The sequence below is a fragment of the Pinus tabuliformis genome, chromosome 9 (assembly GCF_031772625.1).
Source record: "Pinus tabuliformis cultivar Carrire ecotype Pingquan chromosome 9, CPIR1, whole genome shotgun sequence".
NCBI classification, from domain to species: Eukaryota; Viridiplantae; Streptophyta; class Pinopsida; order Pinales; family Pinaceae; genus Pinus; species Pinus tabuliformis.
In genome coordinates, this window is record NC_142307.1 from 872,883,348 (window position 1) to 872,889,771 (window position 6,424).

Below are 6,424 nucleotides of genomic sequence, written 5' to 3' on the forward strand. Positions count from 1 at the left end.
TACCATGAGATGGTGATGGTCCTCTAGAGAATTTCTACAAAAGTGGTATATCCTTTCTATTTTTGAAACTAAAATATTTTAATTTTTCAACCAAAATAGTAGTACTTGTAATCACATAAAAGGGTTATGCAGTAGAAAACAACTGAAACTACATAAGTGTGTACAAAATGAGTCTACTACTTGAAAAAATGTGCAGACTATTAAGATGTTTTCTACCTGATTTTTCTTTACATTGACAATACCATTCCAAGTTCTTTTATAGGTGGTTTATTTTACAAAAAACCCAAAAATCACATAACCCAAAAATACATAAAACATATTACTAATTTGCACTATCTCGAGTGCATGGGCCTTCATAAATAGGAGGGTTTAGCTACTCAATATCCATTTGCTTATGAATTTGTTGGATAATATCTTCTTCAACCTGCCCGAAGTGTTTAGAGTTACTTGAAACCAAGTTATTAGAGGAGAGAGACAAGGTATCCATACACCATGCTAGAAATAGAGCCCATATACAATTGCATTTTGCCTCTAAGGAGTTAGTTTGGTCACATTTTGCATCTGCAAGAGGTTCATCACCTTTATATTACGAACAACATTGGCTTGTTCCATCTTTGTCAACTTAGTGGTAATGGATGAAAGAGCTTTACTATTTGCGAGAATTGTATGTTCCTACCTTTGCAAGACTTGGCAAAATTCCTTAACATCTACCATATCCATATCTACCCTATTTGATGAACACATCCCGCAAGATTGAAACTAAACACTACATAAATCTTTACTAGCTTTTGTTTCACCCAATACCAGAATAACATACTTGAATCTAAAGGCTTAAACACATTCATTCTTTCTAGTTAAATCCACGAAAGGGAGTTTGAGGAACAAATGAGACTAGAGTAAATTATTTCTCAAAACCCACCCAATGGGCTTTACCTTGGCTGTGAGCAACAAGTATGGAGGATGAAGACCACAAACAAGTTAGTGGCCTCTTCTACTACTTGCAACCAAGATGCACCACCAAATTCAACTCCTTATAGTTTCTAGACATGCATAGATATAGGTGTTCAATACCTCCATGAATCCAAATAGCATGTGGTAGTCACTTTCACCATGCAAGTTAACCATTTGCATAGCCACTTGATGCAAGTGAAGGGTATGGAAAGCCAGTGTCCCATCCATGTTCGTGCAAGGAAAATAGTTATGCATGTGAATGGAATTCCCTTTGGGATTTTAATAATAATGAGACATTAAAACCTTAATTAAGGAATTATTAGCGTGCTAATGGCCCCATTTTTAATCAAGGTTTTAGGTTTCAGGTTGCCCATAATTTTGGACCAATAATCAATCTTTGTGTTCAATTCCCCTTTGACATGAGAAATAGTTGTTTTAAAAGTGAATTGAGAGTCAGTTGATTCACCATATAAATGATCGTGAATGATTGCTAGATTTCCTATTTAATATTATAATAAACAACAATACGTCCCCAATTATGAGCAAGGATCTGCGCAATGGGGTTTCCAGGCTTAATCAAGTCTTATACAATCCTGGTGACAATATCCCCTATTGGGCAAATCATTCTTGCGTCAAACATGTGGGCTAGCCCCAACCTAGTTACAATGTAGTACTGAGAAAAAAAAATAAAAAAATAAAAAAATAAAAAAATTAAAGAAATTTTCTTACCTACACAATGAAACTAACAAAACAACAAACCTTAATGATGATTAAACCCCTTAATGTCATATGGAAAGTTTTGCAAACCAATAACTAAGCAAAACTTAATAAGTTTAGGACAAGTGCCATCAATCCATACTTTTTCATTAGATCTTTTTATTAAGCTAGAAATATAAATGCATAGGTCCTTGTTTTTTCGGTAATAAATTGTGGAAAGCAATTCCAACCCTTATCCTTCCTCCCCAAGCTTTTTTTCGAACTTTATAGTACACTTTATGTGGTTAATAAATTTGTTAATGACATTAAATTTGAGCTATTCCTTGTGCTTTTGGTATCAAACTTTTATGTATATGAGTAATTCTGTAGCACATTTCTCAACGTTCTTTTTTTGTTTTTCAATTGGGATTGTCAATTAGGAGGATTGTCAATTAGGAGAAAAATTATAGAAATAAGTTCCTTAAAAGGTTTAAGGAGAGGAAATTAATCGTTAATTAAAATCTCTATTCAATAGAAACAAATATGCTCACAAGTAATTTCCATTCAAGTTGTATTTCAAAGTAGTATGCAAGTTTATATTTGGAGACTGCCTAAGAATATGGATCCTTTTTTAATATCATATTTAGAATAGTTAAATCCAAACTTGAAAATAAATAGGTGAAGGATGATTTAAAACATATGCATGTATTAAGCATCATTGGTCATGCAGATGACGACCATGAAAGTTGATGGTCCAAAGTATTAAGCATCATTGATCATGAGAACTTGTCCTGGGCACAAAGGTGTGGCAGTAAGACTTCATCCAAAGCATTAATAGGTTGTTTTCTACTCAAGTTATAGTGTTGAGAGATCACCCGTGGTGTACATGTGGGAAAACAATTTATACACAACATTTTGTTAGGCTACCGTTAACACCCGCAATATGACCTTGCCAATGGTTCTTAATGCATATCGAAATGTTGTTGACTATGGCATTTATAATGTGGTGAAACCATACTTGGAAAACTACGGTTGGTGCAAACTACGCGGACATTACTTAACATGTACTATATTAATTTAATGTCATCAAACACCGATTTGTAATGTTCTATGCAATTGATATTATATGAGTTATGAAGCCACGACAATAGGTGAATCATATAGTGAATCAACAAATTAATGGGATACGAAATGAGTTTAATGTGCAACACCTCAAGTAGCATGTCAGGGCTCTCAGACAAAGCAAACAGTTGAGCCTGTCGGCCTCTCATTGCGTACCTTTTCTCCTTAAATGACATTGAGGTTTGTATCTCTCTCCGGAATATTAGTCATGATCTTACAACCACTCACAGGAACCATCGGTAATCGATTAAAGGAAAATAAATCTTGTGCTTTCAAGTATGGCAAGAAGTTAGCACTTGCTCTCTGGTTAGTCATTTTCTGGCAAATATTAGGCTTATTTAGTCAGTTGGACGCGATGCAAGAGTTAATCCTTTTCATGGTTTTCCTATATCACCATCCCCTATATTCATGATTGTCATTCATGTGTAAGATTTGGTGTTGTTTTTGATAATGTAAAATCTCTGCTTATTCCTGATAACCCTGCTTTGTTTCATAATTTCATTACCTGGGTACATTTGGCAATGTTTCAATGGGGTTATGTGCAATAGGATTAGCTGGGATACAACCCACAACCCCAATCTATCAATCAAATCCTCGACCTTGTGAAGTCTTAGGCAATACCTAACACTCAGAGCATGAAAACCCCACGTAATGTGTCATGTCTCTTATGGGCAATGTCATTTATGTCTAGCCACCTTGATATAGTTTTGCGAATGAGTTCGAAAGAGATTTTTTCTGTTAGACTAACAAAGTGCAGCGGAAATAAAAATAAGCATATATAGCACATTAAAAAACCACACGTAAAACCATAACACAGATTTAACATGGTTCACCCAACCAATCTGAGCTACGTCCACCAAAACAGAGGCATCGACAATCTTATTATTCAAAGGAGATTACAACAATTCTAATTCCTCACACATACTCTTATCTCACCCTATTTTCTCTACACACACATATCTTCAACGGATTTTACATTTCCTTTATAGCTGGAGTATAAAACTGAATCATAAATTCCCTCACAACAAATATAGGATGCATTAACTCCTCCTCAAAAAATACTGGAGCTAATATAGCAACTAATCCTATTGTTGTCACATACATGAGATTTTTGCTCAATTTAATAAAACTGAAAACCTCAACAATCTCCACCTTGACAACAATTAGCCTGATACCCTGTTCATTTATTATTTTATCTTTTCTGCAAGCCAAGAGAAGCCAGACACCAATGTAGCTTCTCTAACAAACCTGGTTTCTTGAACATGTCTGCACAATTTTCCTTCATATGCACCTTTTCAAGAGAAACGCCCCTTTCAGTGATAACCTGTCTTACAAAATGGTACTTAATAGGTATATGCTTTGATTTACTATGATAGGCCGGATTCTTAGCCAAATGAATTGCACTTTGACTATCACAAAATAACTTGATGTTGTCCTGCAACCTACCAAACTCACCAACCAAACCTTTCAACCAAACCGCTTCTTTGCAAGCATGCGAAGCAGCTATGTATTCTGCTTCAGTAGTGGATAAAGCAACAATATTCTGTAACTTTGAAATCCAGCTAATAGCTCCACCTGCAAGAGTAAAGACATACCCTGAAGTTGACCTTCTCTTATCCAAATCACCTACAAAATCGGAATCAACATATCCACAAACAAATTCACTACTTCTGTTATAAGTGATACAATAATCACTTGTGCCTCTCAAATATCAAAGCACCCATTTCACTGTTGACCAGTGTTCTTTTCCTGGATTTGCCATATACCTACTGACATCCCCAACTGCATGTGAAATATCTGGTCGAGTACAAACCATCGCATACATCAAACAACCTACTACATTGGCATATGGAATTCGAGACATATATTCCTTTTCTTCATTTGTATTAGGACATAAACTTTAAGAAAGCTTAAAATGGGAAGCTAAAGGGACTGAAATAGGCTCACATTGTTCATACCAAACCTTAAGAGTATCTTCTCAATATACTTCTGTTGTGATAGCCACAACTTACCATTGCTCCTGTCTCTGAAAATCTCCATGCCCAAAATTTGTCTTGCTGCTCCTAGATATTTCATATCAAATGTCCTAGCCATCTGAGCCGTTAACCTGTTGATCTCTGTTATGCTTTTGCTTGCTAAAAGCATATCGTCAACATACAACACTAAGATAATGAACATGCCATTACTTAATTTCTTAAAGTAAACACAATGATCATATTCAATTCTTATATAATTTTGACTCAACATGAAAGAATCAAATTTCTTGTACCATTGTCGAGGCGACTGCTTCAGACCATACAATGATTTCTTGAGCCTGCAGACAAATTTCTTGTTGCGATCTTGAACAAACCCTTCCGGTTGTTCCATGTAAATTTCCTCATCTAAATCTCCATGTAAAAATGTAGTTTTAACATCTAGTTGCTGTAATTCTAAATCAAGTAAAGCAACTAATGCTAATAACATTCGAATTGAAACAATTTTTACAACTGGTGAAATATCTCATGAAAATCAATGCCCACTTTCTGAGAAAAACCTTTCGCAACCAGCCTTGCTTTGTACTCGTCTTTTGATCCATCAACACCCCTTTTCAATTTGTAGACCCATTTACATCCCACAGTTTTTCTGTCTTTAGGAAGTTCTACCAGATCCCATGTGTCATTCTTTTCTAATGCCATCATCTCGTCCTTCATAGCTTCTTTCCACTTTTCACTTTTAGAACCTTCTACAGCTTCCTGATAACAAAAAGGTTCATCATCGTTAGTGGTTAAAGCAACTGAAGTAACATAATCATCATACCTTCTAGGAGGACGTTTAATTCTCGTGGACCTCCTTAAAGATGTTTCTGGTACTTCCATAATTGGCTGATTAGTATCTGTAGGAACTTCTTCATGATCAGCATTTGAATCATGTTCATGATCTACATCTGAAACTTGTTCATGACCTGCATCTGAAACTTGTTCATGACTTACATCTGAACCATGTTCATCTTGCTCATCATCAATATTTGTACTGGTTTCAAATTGAATGTGTTGAAGCTTAGATACATTATCCTGTCTCCATTTATCATCTACATCTGAATTTTCAAGTGAGGATTCATTAAATTTAACATCTCTGTTAATGATGATCTTGTGAGTAGTAGGATCCCACAATCTATATCCCTTAGTCCCATCACCATATCCAACAAAGATATACCTTTTTGATTTAGGATCTAATTTAGAATGCTGATGTTTTGGAGCTAGAGCATATGCATCACAACCAAAAACTTTCAGTTTAGAATAATCACAAGGATGACCTTTCCATACCTCTTGAGGAATTTTGCATCCTATTTCAGTTGATGGTGATCGATTTATCAAATAGCAAGCTGTAGCAACCGCTTCTATCCACAATTCCTTCTGCAAATTGGTGTTACTCAACATACTTCTTTCTCTCTCTAAAAGAGTCTTGTTCATGCGTTCAACAACTCCATTTTGATGAGGAGTATACACAGTGGTTTTACGTCTTTCAATCCCAACTTCCTTGCAATAATTATCAAATTCCTTTGAAGTAAACTCACCACCATTGTCAGTTCTTAAACACTTAATAGTTCTTCCAGTGATGTTTTCAACTAATGCTCTAAACTGTTTGAAAACTGTAAACACATCAGACTTTTTCTTTA